General features: G+C 42.1%; 1 long non-coding RNA gene across 1 annotated transcript; it reads left to right on the top strand.

The window, feature by feature from the left end:
- Positions 1-1757: 1757 nt before the first annotated feature.
- On the top strand, positions 1758-19956 carry LOC309639559. The gene is made up of 5 exons (XR_014251738.1): positions 1758-1847; positions 2343-2461; positions 16735-16836; positions 17612-17949; positions 19111-19956. It is a non-coding gene; the product is annotated as an uncharacterized lncRNA (long non-coding RNA).
- Positions 19957-24983: the final 5027 nt, after the last annotated feature.

Below are 24983 nucleotides of genomic sequence, written 5' to 3' on the forward strand. Positions count from 1 at the left end.
GGTACATATATATCATACATATATTCACACATACAAAGATATTTAAGTGTGCATATAGACAGTATACATACATACACATATAATATATGCAATACATACACGTACATACATACAGACACACATATACACCTACATATAAAAGCATATAGCATAAAAATATATATGTACTGTATATAGAAATTCATCGTATATATACATACATATATCATATATATAAGATATATACACATACATATATACAATGTATACACACACACACACACCTATATGTAAATATGCGCATGGACATACACATATAAATTCATACGCAAGTGTGTATATAATAGTATATTCATATATACATATAATACCTAGAAACATATACACATGCAGGTATACAACAGATATACACACCTATATATAAATATACACTGTATACATACATACATACAGTGTACATACACTGTATATATACACACACCCATAAATCAATATATGGGTGTGTGTATATATACAGCATGTTCACATTTATAATATGTATACTATATATATATATACACATACATACACGTATACAATATATACACACAAATATATAGGCTTGTATGTATACTGTATATAGTACTTACACATATACTACAAACGCACGCACATATAAACATATGTGTATACATATATATAATATGTATACACACATATACAAATTAATAGGCTTGTATATATTCAGTATTTTTACATATATAGTTTTGTTTTAAGGAGTTGACTCATGTGACCGTGAGGCAGGCAAGTCAGGACAGGACTCTGGGCTGGAGACACAGGGAAGAGCTGATGTGCCAAGGCCATTGGAGGAACAGTTCCCTCTTTCTACGGAACCTCATTTTTCTCTCCAGTCCTTCAACTGATGGACGAGGCCCACCCACGCCACGGCATTGACAATCTCCTTTATGCAAAGTGGTCCAATTTCAGTGTTCATCTCTTCTGAAAAATACCTTCCTGGCCACATCTGGAATAATGTTTGTGGTTGCCGGGGCCCCACGCAGTGCGCACATGAGATTAACCATCCCCGTGGCGATGACACTTTATTTTCTCCCTTGACCATTGTCACTACTATTCCAATTAAAATGGCAGCGCCATGAGGGCAGGGCATTTCCTTTTTTGCCAGTACTGAGCGTCCAGGTCTGGTGCCTAGCATAGGCTAAATACACAGCATTTTTGTGAACAGAAGCCAGGATTCCGGCTGCCATATTTAATGAGGAATTATAGTCTTATTATTGGGGGGGAGGTGTCACGGTACGTCAAGGGCGGGAGTCGAACCCGCCACCCCAGGCCCCGAGGGGTCTCCCCGGGTCTCCACTTCGGGCCGGTGGGTGTGGCCGGGGGCAGCTGAAGACGTGCGTGCGTGCTTGCGTGCGTACGTGCGTGCGTGCGTTCGTACGTGCGTGCGTGCGTGCGAGGGGGCGGGTCCACGGGGCGGGAGGCGCTCGCTGCGAGTGAGTGGTTCAGCTGGCCCCCGGCTCATTGTGCTTGCCTCACGCCGGCCCCAGTTGGCAGCAGCGCTGGAGGCCCCGGGCCTGTGACCACAAAGAGGGAGCCGGGGGCCGGACGGGAGCAGGCCGCCGGCGGCGGCGGCGGCGGCGGCGGCGGCGGCGGCGCGGCGGCGGCGCCGGCTGAGGCCCAGGCCAGGCTCCCTCCCCTCAGCCTCCCGCCCGCCCGCCTGTCCCGCCCCCGCCGGCGGCGCCCCGCCCCTCCCCCAACCGCCAGACTAGCCTGCTGCGGGGGCCGCGCGCGAAAACGTGGGGGAGAAGCTGAGGCTGGAGTCGCCCGTGGTGGCCGAGCCCGCCGTCTACCCATGGCTGCTGCTGGTCTACGTGAGTGCCGCCCGTCCCCTCTTCCTGGACCTCCACCTCTCTTCCCCCAGGGCGCGCGCTGAGCCCACCGAGAAACGGAGCGACTCGAGTCGCCAGACCCTCTTTGGAGCCCCCCTTCCCGCCCTGCCTGCTTCTCCGCGGCCGTTTCCAGCCCCCGTGCGCAGGGTGGGCAGAGGGGAGCCGGGGCCGGCCGGGGGCACAGACTCGGCCGCGGGGACCCCGCGCTTCCGAGGGTCGCCCGAGCCGGTCTGCCGTTGGCCCTGTAGGGCTGGGGACCCCGGTCCCCCCCCACCGGCCTGAACTGCTGGCGGGCTTGCCCTTCCGTACTTTATGATCTGACACGTCGGGTTTCTTTTTCCTGGCCAGCTTTACCATTACCTGCCCAGCTTTCCCAGCATCCCCTGATAATGTGTTAGATATTCAAGTTTTAGGGCCCGGTCCCAGCCCTATGGAATCAGCAACTCTGGTGGGGCTCAGTGATCTCTGTTACAACAGACCCTCCAGATGATTTTTATTCACCTTAAAGTTTGAAAATATCTGCATTGTCAGCTGGCCAAAGCATCCACCAGCAGGTGAAGGGGAGTGGCGCCTGGAAAAGATAGGGACTAGCCAAGGTAAGTACAGTAGCATTTGCCATGGTAGTAATGGAGAATGCCTTTTCTCCACTGGTTGGCACAGACTAGTAGTATCTGGGAGCAGTGGCAGGGTTATTTCGGATGCTTTACATTGCAATGTAGAGTGACCGCTGTCCTGGTTTGCCAGGGACTTCCCCTGTGTGAGCACTTAAAATCTCATCCTGGCAAACCCCTTAGCCTTGGGTTTGAAAAACTTAGGGAATAACATGAAATTTAGGGGAAACATGATCTAGGTTTTGGGCAAGTCACAAGTGCTAATTAAAGCTAAGCAAGTATGGACAACATCTAGCCTCCTTTACCCCTTTGCGGGGAGGTAAATCTTGATTGGGTGAGAGGACTTATTGTTAAGAGATCTTTGTAGAAACATCCCCTTCTGCTTAGTCCGCTGGTTCTCGGTTCTGGCTAGACATTGGCATCGTCTGAGGAGAGTTAAAATGATTGTATTGGTCTAGCATGACCAACCGTCGGTGTGAGGGTTTTTAAAAAGTGCTTCAGAGGATTCTAATGTGCAGCCAAATTTAGGTGCCACTGCTTAAGCTTTTGAACCGCTGCTACGTATTTTCACCTCATCTTGCTGTGAGAATATCCAACTGTAGTTGAGGTTTGTTTTTTTTCTTTTTCTTTTTTTAACTGTCTTATTATAAGATTTACTGTCTTAAATAAGATTGAATGTACAGAAACTCCTGCTAGTCCATCTGGTATAGCTGGATACCCGGAGTAATATCGTTAAGATATGTACCATTTAAGTATTGTGACTGGCCTTTTAAAAATTAACATATGCATTAAATTAGTATTGATAGTATAGATCTCTTTCGAAGTTGTCATGTTGGGGAGCTATACCTCTAATCTGCTGCCATTGCTAAATATCTGGACACCTCTTATTAGGAATTGCTTTAAAAAATCTTTAGGGATTAAAACCAAGATTGCTGTATTATTTGTACTGGGACCACAAAAACCTCACGAAGTTCCCCTGCTGTACCTTCTACCCCCATCTCTAACCCTTGGCAACTTCTAATCTGTTCTCCATCTCCACAGTTTTGTTATTTTAAGAATAATATGTAAACATAATCATGAATTACTTAATCTTCGGAGATTGGCTTTTAAAAAATTTTCCCTCGGCATCATTCCCTTGAAGTTCATTTCAATTTTTGCATATATTAATAATTTGTTCCTTGTTGTTGCTCGGTAGTATTCTATCATAAGATTTTATCACAATTTGTTTCAACATTCACCCATTGAAAGACATTTGGGTAGTTGCCAGTTTTCGGCTATTAGAAATAAAACTGCTATGAACATTTATGTGTAAGTTTCTGTGGGAACTTCATTAAGTTTTTGTTTCTTTTGGATAAATGCTCAAGAGTACAATTACTGCATTGTAGGGTGAATCTACTTTTAGGATTAAAAGAGACTGTCAAGCTGTTTCTCAGAGTGGCTAAACCATTTTATTTTCCCACCAGTGATGTGATATAATTTTTCTACGTACTCGCTAGCATTTGATGTTGTCACTATACTTTAATTTTAGTTATTCTCTGATATCTCATTATGGTCTTAATTTGCATTTCCCTGACGGCTAACGATGTTGAACATCTTTTCATGTGCTTCTTTGCCATGTGTATATTCTCTTCCATGAAATGTCTGTTCCTGTCTTCTGACTATTTTCTAGTTGGATTTTTTTAAGTTGTTTGGAGAGTTCTTTGTATATTATAGATACAAGTCATTTGTCTCCTATGGGGTTTTCAAATATGTTTTCCCACTGTGTAATTTGAGTTTTCATCCACTTAAGAGGATCTTCTATGAAGCATTTTTAACTTATTTTGATGAGATCCAATTTATCAGTTTTTGCTTTTATTGATCATACTTTCGGTGTCAAGTCTAAGAATTATTCACCTAGTTCTAGATGCCAAAGATTTTCTCCTATTTTTTTTTTCTAAAACTGTCCTGCTTTTACATTTAAGATTATGATCCACTTTGATTTAATTTTTGTGTAAGATGTGTAAGGTTTAGGTTAAGGTTCATTGTTTGTTTGTTTTTGTCGAGGGATGTCCAACTGTTTCAGTACCATTTTTTGAAAAGTCTATTCTTCCCTGATAGCTTTTGCACTGCTGTCAAAACCAAGTTAAATGTATTTGTGTCGGTCTATTTCTGGGTTCTCTGTTCCATTCCATTGATCTGTGTATCTACCCTCCATCATTATGGCGAAATCTTGAAATTGGGTAGATTAATTCCTCCCATTTTAATCTTCCTTTACAAATTGTTTTAGCTATTCTTCAGCCTCTTCCTACCATATAAATCTTAGAATAAGCTTGTCTATATCCACAAAAACCTTGAGGGCATTTTAAGAGTAATTGTGTTAAGCCTGTTAACTTGGGGAGAATTGACATCTTTATTATGTTGTGTTTTCTAATCCATGAACAAGGTATGTCTCCCTATTTGTTTGGGACTTTTAAAATTTTCTTCATCAGCATTTTGTAATTTTCAGTATAGAGGTCCTATAAATGTCTTATTGGGCTTCTATTTAAGTATTTATTTAGGTCAGTTGTAAATGGCATCACATATTTTTATTTAAGCTTCTACACATTTGTTATTAATATGTAATTTGATAAAATTGTGTGGATCTTGTACTCTAAAACATTTACAAACTAATATTATTTCTCAAGCTTTTTGTGGATTCCTTGGTATTTTCTCCATTTAGATTATCATCTCATCTTCAGATATAGACAGTTTTAGTTTTCCTTATTCAATATAATAGGATATATTACTATTCAACATTCAGTAGGATTTATTCCTTCCTATTCAACATAGTAGGAATAGTTCTTTCATCTTTTAAATAAACTTTTTAAAAATTTAACTGTTAAATTTATCTATTTATTTATTTTTGCTTTATTTTCTTACTAGAACCTCCAGTAATATATTTAATAAAAGTGGTGAGAGCAGATATCGGTGCCTTGTTTCTGATCTTACAGAGAAAGCGTTCAGTCTTTCACAGTTAAATATAATGTCGGTATAGGTTGTTTGTAGATCACCTTTATGAGTTTCAGTATGTTCCTTTTCTATTCCTAGTTTGCTTGGAGTTTTTTTTCTTCTTTCTTTAAAATCATGAATGGGATTGGATTTTATCAAATGCTTTCTCTGCATTAATGATTAGGATCACATGACTTTTCCCCCTTAATCTATTGGATATGGTAGATTACATTGTTTGATTTTCAAATATTTAACCAACTTTGCATAACTGGAATAAATACCACTTGGTCATGGTATATTATTCTTTTTATATATTTCTGGATTTAATTTGCTAATATTTGGCTGAGGATTTTTACAGCCAATTTCATAAAAAATACTGGGCTGTAGTTTTCTTCTTTCTATACTGTCCCAGTCTGGTTTTGGTATCAAGGTAATACTGGCTTCATAAAATTAATTAGGAACTGTTCCCTCTACTTCCGTTTCTTATCAAGTCATGTAAAATTGGTGTTAATGCTTTAAGTCTTGGGTAAAAGTGAAACATGTAAGCCTGAATATTTCTTTTGGGAGTTTTTAAATGAAAAATCAGTGTTTCTCATAGTTACAGGAAAATTGAGATTGTCTCTTTCATCTTGGCTGAGTTTTGGTAATTTTGGGTGTAGACGCATTGGTCCATTTCATCCACAGTTTTGAATTTATAGTGTAGACTTGTTCATAATAACTTGTCCCTTATTAACCTGCAGGATATGTCATGGTATCCCTGGTTGCATTTCTGGTATCTGTGATTTGTGCCATCTCTCTTTTTATCTTTATCAGTCTTGCTACATCTTTCTTGATTAGATTGTTTATTTTGAAGAACCAGCCTTTTGTTTCATTGATTTCCTCCCCCCCCCATTTTCCTGTTTTTAGTTTCATGGATTTTTGTTTCATCTTTATTATTTCCTTCTTTCTGCTTGTTTAGTGTTTTTTCCTCTTCCGTTTTTACTATTTTAATATAGAAAATTAGACTATTTCTTTGAAATATTTTCTTTCCCAATTTAGTGCTATAAACTTGCCTTTCAGCATTGCTTTCACTTCATTCCACAAACGTTGATCTGTTATATCTCCATTTTCTTTTATTCTATGCATTTAAAAATTTTTCCTTGACTTTTTACCCATGAGTTATTTGGAATTGTGATGTTTAGTTTTCATGTGATTGAAGATTTTCCTGTTGTCTTTCTGTTATTGATTTCTAGTCTGGTTCCATTATGGCTAGAGAACATACTCTCTCTGATTTTAATTCTTTTAAATCTGCTAATGTTTTTTTATCACCCAGTGTATGGTATATGAGTGAATGTTCCATGGACACTTGAATATGTATTCTGCTTTTATTGAGTGTGTTCTTTAAATGTCAGTTATATCCTGTTGATTGATGATGTTTTCAGTTCTTCCATACCCTTGCTGATTTTTCTCTCTGGGAGTTCTATAAATTGCTGTGTTGAAGTCTCAAATAATAATTGTGGATTTGAAATTTTCTCCTTTTACCTTTTTCAGTGTTTGCTTCATGTGTTTTGAAGTTCTGTTGTTTGGTGCACACGCATTTAGTATCACTAGGTCATCTAGGTGGATTATTCCTGTTATCTTTATGTAATGACCCTCTTTGCCCCTAATAATTTCCTTTGCTCTGAAATCTACTTTATCTGATATTAATATAGCCATTCCTGCTTTTTCTGATGAATGTTCACATGATATACCTTTTTCATCCTTTTACTTTGAACTACCAATATCATGATGTTTAAAGTAAGCTTCTTATAGACAGTATATAGTTGGATCATGCTTGTGATTTTTTCATCTACTCTTCCAATGTCTGTCTTTGACTTGGTTATTTAGATCATTTACAGTTAATGTAACGATTGCTATGTTAAAGATTAGGTCTAGCATTTTATTTTTTTTATGTTTATTTTTTATTTTATTTTTTTCACACACACACACTGTATTTTATTTTTACAAGAGATAAATAGACTGACAACAAGCATTCTACATGGATGCCCACAACAAAAGCAACAATGATTGCAATTACCAAATATGAAACACACTCATGCTATGTCATAATATTGACATTCAGTCCAGTAATCCTCCACTGTAACAGCTCCTTTACTTTGCAGTGAAAATTGATTTGTATATTCTTTGCCTCTGAGTCCTTGTGAGATTTTTTTTTTAATTCAGACAGAAATTCACAAAAATTATACTCATCCTCATCAGTTCACTCAGTCCCATGTAATTAAATTTTTTTTCATCTTGATCTTTTGTTAGCACTTTTATGAGTTCATCAGTTTTTCATTAGAGTTCTGAAAATGCTTATTCATTCAGTTCAGTAGTACAGTCAGTTACCAGAAACCTGTACTTGTCAGAGTCTTTTCCATGAATTTCTTGAAGATGAAACCCTTTTATAGGAACATATTTGCAAAAGCATCAGAGTACACCCAGAACTGTCTGTAAATGAGAAAAGACTTAAAAATGACCACAGTTAAAGATTTGATGAAAGTTCATAATAATGCAGTTGACAAGAAAATTAGTTATTTCTGAGATATACATTTTAAAGTAATAACTAGGATTATTACTTATAACATTATACCAGAACATATAAGATTTTTAGAAATTTCATGTAATGTCTGAAACATTTATATTAACATATTTCCATACATATTTCCATACAAATACAAATATAAGATTTTTAGAAATTTCATGTAATGTCTGAAACATTTATATTAACATATTTCCATACAAATAACCCAATGAAAGTTTAGTATTAGTTGTTTTGTTTGTTTGTTTTTTTATACTGCAGGTTCTTATTAGGCATCAATTTTATACACATCAGTGTATACATGTCAATCCCAATCGCCCAATTCAGCACACCACCATCCCCACCCCACCGCAGTTTACCATTTTATTTTTTGTTTTGTCTTTTACCTCAGTTTCTCAGTCCTGTGTTTCTCTTATTTTGCCTTCTTGTGGGTTACTTAAACATTTTTTTACACCATCTTTTTTTTTTTAATATTTATTTATTTATTTATTTATTTTTGGCTGTGTTGGGTCTTCGTTTCTGTGCGAGGGCTTTCTCTAGTTGTGGCAAGTGGGGACCACTCTTCATCGCGGTGCGCGGGCCTCTCACTATCGCAGCCTCTCTTGTTGCGGAGCACAGGCTCCAGACGCGCAGGCTCAGCAATTGTGGCTCACGGGCCCAGCCGCTCCGCGGCATGTGGGATCTTCCCAGACCAGGGCTCGAACCCGTGTCCCCTGCATTGGCAGGCAGATTCTCAACCACCGCGCCACCAGGGAAGCCCTAAACATTTTTTAATAAGTCCATTTTAATCTAATTTATTTATAATCGTTTGTGGATACTGTTTGTATAGTTTTCTTAGTGGTTGCTTTTGGCATTACACTATACATATGTAACTTATCATAGCCTACTGGAATCAGTGGTTTATTACTTCAAGTGAAGTTTCAAAATTTTACTTCCATTTAGGTCTCTTAATAGTCCCCAGTTTTAAAGTATGATTTTCTGTAGTATTTCCTTTATATACATTGAGAACCACATCAGATGGTGTCATAATTTTTCCTTTGACCATCAGAGGGAATTTAAGAAACTCATGAGGCTAATGATAGTCTCTTATATTTATCCCACTTGTTTTCACCCATTCCATTGTTCCCCTTTTCTTTCTGAAGTTGCCAGTCTTCTGTTATTTTTTTTTATGTTTGCATAACAGTAGGTGATATCTGGGCTTTCCAGTGCCATTGGATATGAGTTTCAGGAAACACTGAGCCTGGCTCACTTAATGCTACTGAGTTGGAGGGTTTGTATACGTTGGGCCTGTTGGCACAGCAGATGCTAGCAGATTAGACTAATGCTGATGGGACTAGTGCCACAGGAGGATGCATTCCCATTCAGGCTATGCTGCTGCTACAGTAGATCAAAGCCCCCTCTACCCCAAGTGTGGGGCAGTGACCTGCTGCTGTCACTGCTTCTTTATTAGGCTGCTTTCGCCTCAGGTGTGTGGTGGGATCCCTTGGAAGCTGCTGCTGCTGTCAATCACAGGGTTAAATTCATTTTAGAAATACTTAAATATAAATATATAGCCTGGCTCTTGTAGGACCTCTGTATTTGTTTTTTATTGCTTTCATACGAATTACCACAAATTGAGTGACTCAAAACATCGTAAATTTATTACCTTACAAGTGTGACATTGGTCTCAATTGAGTAAAGTAAAAGTGTTGGCAGGATCGACAGATGAATGGATAAAGCTGTGGCACGTATATACAATGGAATATTACTCAGCCATAAAAAGAAATGAAATTGAGTTATTTGTTGTGAGGGGGACTGACCTAGAGACTGTCATACAGAGTGAAGTAAGTCAGAAAGAGAAAAACAAATACCGTATGCTAACACATATATATGGAATCTAAAAAAAAAAGAAAAAAATGGTTATGAAGAACCTAGGGGCAGGACAGGAATAAAGACTCAGCCATAGAGAATGGACTTGAGGACACAGGGAGGGGGAAGGGTAATCTGGGATGAAGTGAGAGAGTGGCATGGACATACATACACTACCAAATGTAAAATAAATAGCTAGTGGGAAGCAGCCACAAAGCACAGGGAGTGGAATCCTGCAGTGTTTGCTGATGGGTCATTTTGGAAGAGCTGACTTTCAGTCTGAAGCTCTGCCTGTTTGCATCTGAAGAATCTGCATTTAAGGAGAGGGTGTATGAGGAAGGGGGTGTATGAGGGACAAAGGTGTCCTGGGTGCAGATGAGCCAGGACCTGACCAGCTGCCTTTTGGGTCCTCTGGTCCCATCTCTTGGTCTGTGCCTCATCTGCATCATCACTGTCCCCGCTGGCACCCCTGGGGTGTTGTTGTCTGAGTGAGATTCCCCTGGTGCCCCTGCTCTCCTCCCCTCCTCCTGCTGGTTGGGGAGGGAACTGCTTGTTGTGTGGTCTGTACTCCTGAGGCACGAAGGACCCTGTAGCATGGACCTGCAGAGTGTGGGATGTGGTCCCAAGAGCATGGGGCCCACATAGGACACAACATCGGGGCATGACCAGTATTAGGGCTGCCTCATCACTGACAAGGAATGTTGTCCAGATCGTGCTCGGGAGGGTGTGGTGGGTGGCCTGGGACCCTAGAAGCCCCATTCCTATCCTGGAGCTTGGAGAGTGCATCCCCATGGGCTCCAGATTCACCCCATATCTCAGCCATATCCCTCTGTCCTGTCTTTGAACTCAGGAAAACGAGTTCTCTTGTCCACAACATAGGCCTGGTCCTGTTGGTATTAGGATTCTTTAAGTTAGGCATCCTGGGATAGCTCTTTTTAGGCCTGAGAAGGAAAAACTCAGGAGTGTACAACAATTTCAGATGAAACTAATATTCAATGACTATCTCTAACTACTCGGTTGTTGACTTCTATTAGTCATTATTCTCCTGGTTTTAGCTCTGATGTGGGGATTACAGAGGAGTCAACATTTAAATCTTCATAATCTGTGTATTTGTAGCTTCAGTATCATTACTGACCCATAGTTTTTTATGGTTTGGGAAGAGTTATTGATTTCATGTGTCATGTAAAGGATTCACAATGATGATAGGGCAATTAAGATTACAATAATGGCTAGTAAATTGTTCACATTTTCTCTACCTGTGCATCTATTGTATGCAAGTGAGTTAGTTTAGATGTCAATATTAGTGAAATGATATAGAGGACTAGAGAACTTATTTTAAAAATCACTATTAATGTGTGATGATGAAAATGTAAAAGTTCTTCCATAATCGGTGATGTTGTATCTTGAGAGCCTAGATGAAAGTGATATGCCTTAGTAATATACAGGATTTTAGCCTATGATTTAACTTTGACAAAGCTACATCACTTTTTACTTTTATCTCATTTATTGAGAAAGACATAATTGTTATGGTGTTGGCTTGAAACTGGTTGAAAAGGACTTGAGTCCTTCCTTATTTCACATTTACATAGGTAGGATCTTGAAACATAGGATATGGTGGAGGGCATTCGTGTAACCATTCTAGGTTAGGAGTAGCAATTTCCACTGCTAAGACTTCTTGTTTAGACGCAAATGCTTTTCAAAGTATGAAGATTATTAGCATTACTGCTGCTACTGAGATGAATGAGCCTAAAGACAAAATATTTCATGTTGTGTGTGCCTCAGGGTACTCAGACTAACGTAGTGACATCCCTGAGAGGCCAAGAAAGTGCTGCAGGAAGTCATATTTACTACTACAAATATACTTGTGAAGTGAATTTTTGCTCATGCTGAGTTAACTGTATAACCTGAGAATAGTGGGAATCAGTGTAGGAAGCCTCCTATAATAGTGAAGACTGCTCCCATGGACATTAGGTCACGGAAGTGTGCTACTACATAGTATGTATCCTGGAGGACAATGTCTGGGGATGAGTTGGCTAAGATGATTCCTGTCAAACCACCTACTGTAAAAAGAAAAACTAAAGCCTAAAACTCATAGTATAGTGGGAGGTCATATAATATTACCTCCGTGAACAGTTGCTAACCAGGGACTTCCCTGGTGACGCAGTGGTTAAGAATTCGCCTGCCAATGCAGGGGACATGGGTTCGAGCCCTCATCTGGGAAGATTCCGCATGGCGCGGAGCAAAAAGCCCATGCACCACAACTACTGAGCTGCCCTCTAGAGCCCGCAAGCCACAACTACTGAAGCCCACGCGCCTAGAGGCCGTGCTCTGCAACAAGAGAAGCCACTGCAATGAAAAGGCCGTGCACCGCAACCAGAGAAAGCCCACGTGCAGCAACCAAGACCCAACGCAGCCAAAAAAAAAAGAAACGAGAAAGAAAACTTAAATAAAGAGTTGCTAATCAGCTAGATACTTTTACTCCTGTAGGGATAGAAGTAATTACGGTAGCTGATGCAAAGTATGCTCCTGAGTCGACAGCTATCCCTATGGTAAACATATGATGGGCCCACAAGAGAAATCCTAAAAAGCCAGTGGACATGACTCATACTAGTCCCAAATAGCTGAAAGGCACTTTTTGTCCTAAATAGTATGTAATGATATGTGAGATTATAACAAAGCCTGGTAGGCCATGAATACAGACTTCAGGGTGACCAAAGAGTCAGAATAGGTGTTGGTATAGGATTCAGTCTCCTCCTGCAGGGTCAAAGAAAGTAGTGTTTAGATTTCTGTCTCTTAACAATATGGCAATTCTGGCTGCTCAGACTGAGAGTGGTAATTATAGTAATATGGCTATAGTTGGGAAAGATTAAACAAATACTGGTGTTTGGTATTGGGATATGACTGATAGTTTTGTATTAAAGACTATAGTAATAAAAGTAATAGCACCAAGAATTGAAGAGACACCTGCTAAATGTAAGGAGAAAATGGTTAGATCGACAGAGGCTCCTTCATGGGCCAGATTGCAGGCTAGAGCTGAATATAGGGTTCCACTTGTACCAGAACCAGCTTCTACTATTGGTGATATGAGTAAGAGTAAGAATGATGGGGGAAGTAGTCAAAAGTTTATATGATGTACTGGGGGAAATGCTACCTCAGGTGCCCCAGTTATTAGTGGCCCAAGTCAGTTTTCAAATCCTGAAATCATAATGGGTACAACTATAAAGAAAATTATTACAAGTGCAGGGACTGTTATGACTACCTTACAGATTTGGGCATCTCCAAGTAGCGCTCCAGGTTAGCATAGGTCAGCCAGGATTAATATACTTAAGGCGCTGCCTGCTACTCCAGCTCAAGCACCAAATAGTAAAGATAAAATGCCGATATCTTTGTGATTTGTTGAAAATAATCAGCAGTGTATGAACAGAGGTAAAATGACTGAGCTAGCATTCGACTGTAAATCTAAAGACAGAGATTGAGCCCTCTTTCTGGCAAACCCTGTGGTGAATCAACAGATTGAATTGTAACTTGAGAGAAGCAGCTTCAATTCTGCCGGTGATTTTCCTGCCTTTTTTTTTCTTCTTTTTTCTTTCCCAAAGGGAGGAGAAGTAGATTGAAGCCAGTTGACTAGAGGATTTGCCTGTTAACTAAAATTTCCTGGGGTTAAAACTCATCAATCTCGTAAGGATTTGGCTTAATTACAGTGTTTGCTTTGCATTCAATTGATATAGGAGAAAGTCCTGCAGTCCTTATTTTTAGAAATTAAGTAAATTGTACTTGTTTAGGGTTTTGAAAGCTCTTGGTCTAAGCTAACCTAAATTCCTAGTCCAGCACTGATAGGATGGGTGTTATGGGTAGTAATCGTGTGGCTATTATGATGAGTAATGATAGGAAAGTTATTTGATTTGTATGTTCAAATTGTTGTACTTTTGTGTTGTTTAATGAAGGGAATATAGTTAGTGATGTGGGTTATGTTAGCTGCAAGTAGAAATATATGCTGAGGACTGCTGTGATGGCTATTAGTGTTGGTAGAATGATGTTATCATTTTTGTTATCTCTTGGATAATTATTCATTTGGGTCAAAACCCTGATAATGGTGGGCGACCTCCTAATGACACTATAATGCTGAGGATAAGGATCCTGATGGGAGGTGTTTTATCTCATGTGTGTGATAATGATACCCTTGTAGTACATCTGGGTATAAATAGGAAGAAGATAGTGTTGTTATGATATAAATTAGTATGTTTAGGATTGTTATACTTGGAATATACATTATAATAGCTGTTATTCATCCTATATGGGCAACTGATGAGGAGGCTGTAATTTTTTCCAGGTGAGTATGGCTAAGTCTGCCTCAGCGTCCAACTATGATTTATAATATCACTATGATTAACAGTATGTTTAGGTTGATGGATGGTGACATGTGGTATAAAACTGATAGGGGTGCAATTTTGTCATGTTGATAGCATCAGGCCTGCTGTTCATGGAATGCCTTGAGTTACTTCGGGCACTCAGAAGTGAAATGGGGAATGTCCTACTTTTGTGACAAGGACGATTGTCATGATAGTGGATGCTGCTGGATTAAAGATTTTTGTAATCCATTGTGTTCTTTGACCAGAGTATATTAGATTAATGATAATAGCCATTATAAGTAGTATTGATGTGGTGGATTGTTTTAGAAAATATTTGTTGGATGCTTCTGTAGCTTATGGGTTCATGTTTTTTATTAGAATGGGGATACCATTAACCAGTGTGAGCTTGTTATACAATTATATTTCCTGAAATAATGGTCAGTAGAATGATAGTAAAAAACAATGAGAGTTTATTAGTACAGGAAGGATATACAACAATATTTTGGGGGTATGGGCCTTGAAGCTTTCTTAGAGAACCTTACTATATAGCATTGTGGTGTAATGTGGTAGCATGGAGAATGTAAAATTCTTAGAAATAAGTTCAATTCCAGGAATAAGCGCATTTAAACCTCTATCATTTACTTTATCAAAGTAACTCTTTAGTCAAACATATTTCTTAAGTTTGCTGTGGGTTGCCTGGTATGATGACAGGTAGTGAAAACTCTCATATACATAGGGCTAATGTTAGTAGTAAAAAGATTTTTTATAAGAGATGTATACGTTGATCATATCAAAATTGTGGGTAGGATGCTCGAATTCATCGAAAGGAGATTGTTAGATGTGTTTTAATGATGACTTGGGCTGTATATAATTCTGGCACGTAGGGATTGTCGAATGCTCCTAAAAATAGAATGTTGTGGAAATGTTTATTATAAGGAAATTGACATATTCTCTAGGAAGGACGGGGTGAATGGGCCTGCTACATTTTCTACATTGAAGACATATACAAGTTTTGATTCTACTTCTGTTAAATCAAGTGGGGCTTCATTGGATTTCTGCTACTGCGGAGATAATCAAATTCTGGGTAGGGGTCAGGAGAAAATTAGTCATAGGTGTTCTTGTGTAATAATTACTGTTGAAAGTGTAAATGATCCATTTAGCATTAGGACTGAGAATAGAATAACTGCCAGCAAGACTTCATATGAGATTGTCTGTGCTACTGTCCGTAGAGCTCCAGTGAGTGAGTATTTTGAATCTGAAGCTCAACCAGATCAGAGGATGGAATAAATGGCTAGGCTTGATATGGCTAATATAAATAGTATGCCTACATTTATATCAATTAGTGGATAAGATATGGGAAGAGGAATTCATGTTGTGAGAGCCAGGGTTAAGGCTAGCATTGGGGCAATAATATATAAATTGATGATGTTGATGGTCATGGTGGTTCTTTAATAAATAATTTGAATGTCTCAGTAATGGGTTGTAATAATCCATAGGGGCTGATGACTTTTGGCCCTTTCTGGATTTGTATATAGCCTAGGATTCTCCATTTAGTTAATATGAGGAATGCTATGGTGAATTAAATTGGGTACTTTGTGAAAGAATGTTGATTATAAATATATTCTTAGGAAGAGAACTTGAACCACTGCAGATAAATGTATCAGTTTTACCTAATTACCGGGCTCTGCCACCGTAACAAACCCTGTTCTACAGTAGGGTATGTATAAATTAACTGAATGTAGATTATATCATCATTTAGTTTGAAGACATTTTGTAAAGTAAGCCGTATTGCTCTTGTCCTTTCATACTGGAAGAAATCTGCAATAGACAGAAACCAACCAGGATGACTCCAGTCTGAACTCAGATCACGTGAGACTTTAATCGTTGAACAAACAGACAATTAATAGCAGTTATACCATTGAAATGTCGTGATCCAGCATCAAGGTCATAAAACATATTGCTGATATGAACTCCAGAATACAATTACTCTGTTATCCCTAGTAAAACTTGTTCCGTTGATCAGTGGTTTAGAAGAACAGGTGATAAAGCATTTTGACTAGCTGGTCTAGATTTTAATCACTCAGAGGCAGTTTTATTCTCCAAAAAATAAATGGCGCACGGGCTCAAGGCACACCGGCTTCAGTACTTGTGGCACGCAGGCTCAGTAGTTGTGGCCCACTGGCTTAGTTGCTCCGTGGCACGTGGGAAATTCCCAGACCGGGGATCGAACCGGGTCCCCTGCATTGGCAGGCGAATTCCTAACCACTGCATCACCAGGGAAGTCCCAGAATCGCAGTCTCCCTTTTAATATACCTTAAGCCCAAAGAATCCATGGAAAATTGTTACAGAAAATAAGACAAAAAAATATTGTAAGGACTATAACAGAAGCATATAATAAACAGTTCATATAGACACATCCCAAGCAGTTACAAAGTATATTAAAAGGGAGGCTGCGATTTTAAAAGAATAAGATAAATTATACCCACAGACTCCCAGTCTTTCCTGAAACATTGCAATCTGAAACCCTATTGTAGGAAGCAGAAGATTCCAGGAGACATTCTACAAATGAAGGACTCTAAACCCTGTGGTTGGAAAAGGAATTCTGGAAGGAAGGTATCCTCACCCAAGGAGAGCAGGTTCCTATACTTCTCTAACATCACACCCCTGTAGAATTCCCATTGATCTTGGTCCAGGCATTGTCATTCCTCTTGAGAGAAATCTATGGCCACATCCTGGAATGGCAGCAGTCCCTGAAATTAAAAGTACACATGCCATGTGGCCATGGGAAGAGTTCATAATGTGACCCAAGAAGAAAACAGCAAGTTAAGAGAACTGGTTTTAATTATAGAAGACTGTCTTCAATTATCCACTAGTATATATATATTTACAAAGTAACTTTCTCTACCTTATTTGTAACTACAAGAAAAGAGTATGGCATGTGATCCACAAACCAGTGTAGAGACTATACTTATCTGGAAAAGAAATGATAGAATGATGGTTTCAACACAGGCATATGCATTTTTGAGTGTTTTATTTATATCAAACTGGATAAAATGTGTGTATTTCTCAGACAGAAAAGACATGTCGAAGTAGAAATGTACCTTTCAACTATTCATGGGTACACAAGTACACTGGGGAGATTGTAAAAGTGCAGATCGTGATTCAGTAGGTCTGGTGGGCCTGAGTTCTGTTTTTTCCTCAAGCTCATTTTTAACTAGTGATGCCACAGTCTCTGATTCATTAACCACAGTTGGGAATAGCAGAGACATAATTAGAAAGGTAAAAATTCATATTTAACTTTGAACTTAAAGTGTTTTCTGGATTTTACACCTTTAATAGAATAGTAAGCACAGCAGCAACAATCATTTGTGAATATTTACTATAGACTGTGTATCTTTCTTTCTTGTGTAGGATTCCAGGAAAAAGGCCTGGGCTGCGGCCACAGTGGGCGGGGCCCCCAGGCCGGGCCGCCCCTCCAGGACCCCCAGAAGGGCTCCTGGAGGCTCCAGGCGGCTTCTCCCCTGGCGCCGCCCTCCCTCCCGGAAGGCCTGGGGGCAGAGCGGTCCCACCTCCTCGCCCAGAACGGATCCCGCGTTTCCGCAGAGCTGGAACTCCCGGCTCGGGGTCTCTTCCCTCCGCCGTCACTGAAGTGCCCCGGAGCCCGAAGGGAGGGCGGCCTCACTGAGGCTGCCGGCTCTGGAGGGGCCCCGGCGGCCAAAGCCGCGACAGTCCTGGGGATCGCGGGCCGGGTAAGTGGACGCCAACCCTCCTCCTGGTCTGGTGCCCGGGCGTCAGTGCAAGACCAGCTTCTGAGGGGCAGGGGTTCGCTGCCACCCGCCGCTGCTGTGCAGAAAGAGCGGCCCCCAGCGTTCTGGTCCCGGGGAACTTCGGTCCCTCCTCTCGCCCCTGCCCTCGGCCTGGCTCGCGGGGCCTGGTGGGCGTGGGGAGTGGGTCGGCCTGAGCGTCCTGAGGGGAAACGGGGCAAGGGAGGCGCAGGGTCCGGTTGGAGCGTCAACGCCCCTCCTCCTGACTGCGGGGAAAGCAGCTGAAAACGCATCCCCAGGCTCGGAGGTCCCTTGTTCAGCCGAGTCTCTCTGCGCTCCTTCCTCCCTGAGCTAAAGTACTGGGGGGAGGGGACAGGGGAGGGGAATGGCGCAGGTAATGGGGAACATCAAAAGGTGATTGTTAACTAAGGAAAACCAGCTCTCCCAAGGTGAGGAATGTAGCGCTTTTCTTTGTATGGGAAGATGCAAGCGTCTGGGCTCACTGAAATCCTTCCTTTGATATGCACCTCAGCTCGCTGGGGCCAGCATTCTGTATTTGCATATCCTGAGTTCCTCAGGGCCTGCTGGCTCACACTGGAGGGCTGCAAGTGCTGATGTCTGTGACATCCTTTTTTTACTGATATGGCAAGAAATATTCCATTTCTTACAGGCTTGAGGGGCAGAGAGTGAAAAAGAGTAGGAGAATCTCACTCAGCATGTAATTTGGCATATATATATATATATATAAAATATTTATATTTAACTGTGCTAATAGAGGCTCTCAATTCCAATCAATTTGTACTACTGCCCTCTATGTATTAATTTCATCAGTATCATATAAAAAATGCCTATAAAGTTGACGTAATCCATTTAAACAGGATAATTATTTTTAAAGGAAACATAATAGAAATATAACAACAAAACCCTTACCACCAAAGGCTGTGTGTGGAACAACCTAAATATATGTTCCATTGTTAAAATATTGAAAGATGTATTCAATAGAAATATCAACAAAATGAAAAATAATAAGGGCAGCGGAATGCTGAAATGTTGTATCTTTATCATTAAAGTGGCAGAAAATCATTTATTAGTAGGCACTGAGGGCAGAGGATGCCTGATTTTTATATCTTTTTCATATTTGTGCAGTTGTTTCAGCAAGTAACTTAAAGAAAAGATGGAAAAACAAGGAGGTTTGTGCCTGAGATCATGTTGATGTGAAACCAGGGATGGCCACCTTGTGCCAGGTGCGTGAAGTTTACCTGGCCAGGTAGACCGCAGAGCTCCTGAGAAGCCAGGGTTGGAATTCTTCTGCTGGGTGCCCCTTAGCTTCTGTGACTTGATTGATTTTGAGTCATGTTGGGGGATAGACCTGATCACAGGAAATGGGTGGAAATAGAGTGATTTGGGGAGCAGCTAACGACATTCATCACAGCTCATGGCCTGATTGAATTTTAAAGAAACAGGAAAACAGATGCTTCTTATGGAATCAGAGAATATGAGGGCGGGACAATCCCAGAAAATGAGAAACACCCATCCCATTTTCCAGATGAGAAAACAGAGGCCCAGCAAGGTGAAATCCCTCACCCAAGTTGCACCTGTCTCTCCTCCCCACTACATGGTTCATGAAAGCAGGACTCTTCCTGCCTTGATCACTGCTGAACTCCAAACAGGGCCAGGCATCTAGCAGCTGCTTCAAAAATTTTGGTTGGGCTTCCCTGGTGGTGCGGTGGTTGAGAATCTGCCTGCCAATGCAGGGGACGCGGGTTCGAGCCCTGGTCTGGGAAGATCCCACATGCTGCGGAGCAACTCGGCCTGTGAGCCACAATTACTGAGCCTGCGTGTCTGGAGCCTGTGCTTGGCAACGAGAGGCCACGATAGTGAGAGGCCCGCGCACCGCGATGAAGAGTGGCCCCCGCTTGCCACAACTAGAGAAAGAACTCGCACAGAAACGAAGACCCAACACAGCCATACATACATACATACATACATAAATAAAAAGAATGTAAGCAGACAAGAATAGCATTAAAAAAAAATTTGGTTGACTTGATGAACAACGCTATTTCTTTCTCACTCTTATTCAGGACTGTGCCAAGAACTCCCCAGGTTGCAATGTAATTCGATAAATGTAAATATTAATTGAGTTTTGGTGTGATGAGGGCTTAGGCTTTGAAGGTTACAGACTTGGTTCAGATCCTGGTTCTGCCACTCAATAGCTGTTTGGCTTTGGGAAAATTACTAAACCTCTCTGAGCTTACTTCCTCCTTTGTAAAGTGGGGATAAAACTATCTGAGCCAGCAGAGCACCTGCATCAGGGATGTGCACTAAGTATTGGTCTTTCTCACTCTCCCACTCCTTCCCTCTGTTCTTCCCCAAGAAGATGTATAGAAGGATATAGTAGTTTTAAAAAAAATTAATTTAATTATTTTTGGCTGCGTTTGGTCTTCGTTGCTGCGTGTGGGCTTTCTCTAGTTGCAGGGAGCGGGGGTTATTGTTTGTTGCGGTGCGTGGGCTTCTCATTGCGGTGGATTCTCTTGTTGCACTTGTTGTGGAGCACCAGCTTTAGGCGCGCAGGCTTCAGTAGTTGTGGCCTCCAGGCTCAGTAGTTGTGGCGCATGGGCTTAGCTGCTCCGCAGCATTTGGGATCTTCCCTGACCAGGACTCGAGCGCAGGTCCCCTGCCTTGGCAGGCAGATTCTTAACCACTGCGCCACCAGGGAAGTCCGATACGGTACTTTTTAAAAAGGGGTTTTAATTTATTTCAGAAAATATACATTTTTCTTGTAGAAAAGTTTATTCCCCTATAGAAACATAAACACGCAAACCACTCCAAATGCTGTATTCTATGGGTTAGATATTATCAGTCACATTTTATAAGTAATTGGGCAAATGCCAAAGCACTAGCTACTGGGGAGTAAGAAGACTCAAATCTGGGGTGCCCCCACCCCAATTTCAAGAGCATGGTGTGTTTTTCAAATCCATGTTTCATCTGGTCTTTGTTTCTCATCCATATTCTGTGTCTGCCTTTCACCAGAAGGCTCAGATCCTCCACTTTCACACCCTCCCGGCTGGCTGTGCCCCAGCTCCCGCCCTGGAACCTCTGCATGCCTGGGTGTGCCTGCTCCCCCTGTGCATCACCAGCTTTGCCAGGGAGCTGCTGTATCGTGCACTGCTTGCTGTGCCCAGAGTACCTGGACCCTTCTGGTACATGAAGTACACCCTCATCACCATGTGTGCACGCCCATCCCCTTACCTTATATCCTGCCTCTAAGCCAGGGTTGGGGGTGACTACAGTGTGCATTCAGCTGTGTGTGAGGTGCTGGGATCAAAGTGAAGTTCCCAACTTTTGAAGTTGCAGGCTTGAGGGGCACACAGTGATTTAAAATCAGGTCACCTGACTTCAAGGGGGGACTGATTGATTTAAAGCCAAGGCAGCTGACTTAAAGCCTGCGTCCCTCAGCTGCAGGACGAGACCAGCTTTGGCGGTACACGGGTTCGCTCCAAGCCAGGACTGCTATTCAGGAAGAGCTTCCAGTAGTGCCTTAGTGCAGGGGGACTTGGTCCGTGGTCTTGCCCCTGCCCTCAGAGGGGGGCCACCTGCTCTTCTGGAGAATCAGGGAGGGGGAAGTGCAGAGTCCCAGCTGGAGTTGCGTCACCCTTGTCTGATGGCAAGGAAAGGGGGGGCAGGGCTGTGTGGTGTCCTGGGGCTGGACTCACCAGGTCGACTCAGCCTCTCAGCCCCCTAACCTCCCCTCACACACCCCACAAGAGTTTTCAGTAATATGTAATTGCGCCTTAGGTTCTCGGTCTTCAAACTCATACCCAGGCTCCCAGATCCCTTGATTCAGCCTATTCCTCTGTGCTCTTTCTTCTGTTACATACAGTCCGAGAGGGAGGGGCTGGGGGATGGGACTGGAGGGATCCCGGCAGCACTGGCCTCAGCTGACTAAAGAGATCCGGGGCCTGCGCTATCACACATGTGCGAGGACCCTTAAGGCGGAATCGAGGGGGCCAGTTAGAGGCAGTGCTTGCTGCCTCAAGTGAGTATGGATCACCGTCGGGTGGGGAGCACGCTGACCCCTGAGAAGTACTGTTAGGAGGATGTGTTCCTCCCTCGGCTTCAAGGACGTGGGTGGGCTTCAGGGCTCCAGTTCCTCTCCAGGCCTCCAGGTCCGACTGCACCGCAGCGGGCTTGCAGACCTGTCTTCCTGTCCCAGAACTTGCCAGGCTCCAGGAAGAATCCAGACTGCAGAAATGGTGCCTGAGCACTCCAGCGTAAGAAGTGCTGTCCCTGGGGACCCAACAGTGGAGGGAGGAAGGGTGAAGGGACTGGGGGTTAGGGTAGGGAGGGGTGGCTGCCCTGGGAGACATTGAGAGAGAAATATCGCCCCCCACACCCCTGCCCCTGCAACTGACGCATTGATGCCATAGGATCTCAGGGCCTTTTAGTCAGAGATGCCTCTGCTTCTTTACTCCTGTGTTCAAAACTATGCAAAACCAACTCTTCATCCTCTTGCTGCCTTGCCAGGACTTTTAAAGCACTGTTCTTTTGCAGCACTCGTTCCCTAAACTGCAGTTTGGAGCTGTTCCAGCTATTTAAAAGTGTTCTCCTTAAACTGAGACTAAATCCTACTCTTTTGGAAAAATGTCCTTAACTTCATTGGAGATCGTCTTTTCTGCCCATTCCTTCCTTCTACTGCCCTCGTAAGAACCCCTGTGCTCAAAGAGCTTGGTGATTTATTTTTTGCTTGATGTCAAAAAGAAACCTTCCCCATGCACCCCAAAAAGCTTTCCTGGATCATAGGTGTTTCAAAACCATGACAGTGTTTTGCAGTTAGTATACACTGGGTAGACTGCCTAGCAATCCCTCCAAGAGCCAGAGGTGAGCAACACCTTTGCTTATTTGATTGGATGTCCTTCAAGTTTAGGAAGGTACCATTCTTATGACCCAGGAGATAAGACAGAGCCCTGGATGGCTGTGGCTGTGATTAGATAACTTCTGATGATTTTATTTCCCTTACTGAGCTGCTGCTTCTAGGTCAATTTCATTTTATTACCTGTCCATTTTTAAAGAAAGACTGACAAAGTCACTGGAATAGGTCAGGAGTCTGAGCTCAGGGTTGGTCAAAGGTACTCACAGGGAGGAAGGTGGATAAAAATAGGTGGGTAAATAGGAGGTTTGGCAAGTATAGCCAGGACACCCGTGTTCATCGTGCATACTAATAAAGGCCAGAATCTCCTCATTTATCTCTGGTGGGAAGTTCTGATGGTTTCACAGGATCAAACTCAAATCATATTCAAACTAGGGGATTTCCCTGAGCATAAAAGGAAGTATCCATCCCTAGCAGGAGTCGCTGCAGAGGAATAAAGACGTAGATGTAGAGAATGGACTTAAGGACACAGGGAGGGGCAAGGGTAAGCTGGGATGAAGTGAGAGAGTGGCATGGACATATATACACTACCAAAGGTGAAATAGATAGCTATTGGGAAGCAGCTGCATATAGCACAGGGAGATCAGCTCAGTGCTTTGTGACCACCTAGAGGGGTGGGTTAGGGAAGGTGGGAGGGAGACACAAGAGGGAGAGGATATGGGAATATATGTATACGAATAGTTGATTCACTTTGTTATACAGCAGAAGCTAACACAACAAGGTAAAGTAATTATACTCCAAGAAATATGTTAACAATAGCAACAACAAAAAAACCCAAATCTAAGTCAATCAAGCCAACGGAGACATTGTATGTGTTTACAGTTCAAGAAATCCACAAGAGAATCCTTTATTCTGTAGGCAATGAATGGTCCATTCGAAAAGAAAAAAACTTTCTAAAATGTTGTTTTTCCATTTATTGTTCAGAACATCCTTTTTATACCTCTGAATTTCTTACTATTCAAAGCCAAGTCACGTGAGTTACAGGGAAGCAGCTGATTGATTTAAAGTTGGGTCATGTGATTTAAAATCCAGTGGCAGTTGTTTGATTTAAATCCCAGTTAAATGACATGAGGAAGGGGTGCTAGAAACTGCTTTTTCATCTCTGGCTCAGAATATCATATTTACCTTGGTTCTTCTTATGATTTAGAAAACTTGTGCTGTCTCTCCTTGGAATCATCAGGAGAAAAATACAGTATTTCAGGTTCATTCTTGATACCAACTTCTCACAGTTAAGGTGTATTGACTAAAAGATCTTCCTTCTTCAAGAGATTCCAAACTTCTGTAAGACACTTCATTGTAATTGGAGAAAAAAGAAGAATGAAATCAGGCCAGCAGCTGCAGGAGACCAAGGCAGCCCCCATGACTAGGGAAGGAGAAGGAAGGGCTGAGAGTTGCCTTTAGAGCAGACAACCTCCAGAGGGCGCTGAAGCACGGGCAGAGCCCACCTGCCACTCCCAGTTTGGCACTCCAGGGTCAGATTTGGGTTTGGAGATGGGGTTGCTGTAACCCCAAGGAGGTGAGCAGAGAGGAGGAGTTGATTACCTCTGATTATCCTCTGACTCTCTGATTTGATTATCCTCTGACTCTCTGGCCCAAATTGCCTGACGTCACAGGGGGGGACAGAGTTTTGCTTTCAGCAACTGATGGGACCCTTCCAGGCTGGTCGGGTCGCCCAGTGGCCCGACAGCCTGACAGGCTGACTGCGGTATGATCGCCCTTCTTTTCTCCAGAATCTGTACATCAGGAGGTGCATGGGTGTGGGAGCCCATTCACCGCCACCCCCCACCCCCAGGGGGGATGGCACCTTCCCTGGCTGTACCCTATGATCACCAGGTGCTTGAAATGAATGCAAGATTTTTGACTGGAAGGAAAAGCTCACGTAACCACTTCTGCCTCATAATGTGTGGGATTTACTATAATGGAAGGACATTATAAAGAACAGGTAGAAAACTCACCTGTTGGTCTCCATGTAGGAGTTAATTTTGCATGAATCCCTCCTACATGAGTAGATAGCAGAGGTTTATTTTTGTTCCCGTGTGTGTAGTTGTGTCAGAGGATGTAGGTATGGTGATTTGAAGCCGTCAAAGAAATA

Source organism: Balaenoptera physalus (genome assembly GCF_965194825.1).
Source record: "Balaenoptera physalus genome assembly, chromosome: 1".
Lineage (NCBI taxonomy): Eukaryota > Metazoa > Chordata > Mammalia > Artiodactyla > Balaenopteridae > Balaenoptera > Balaenoptera physalus.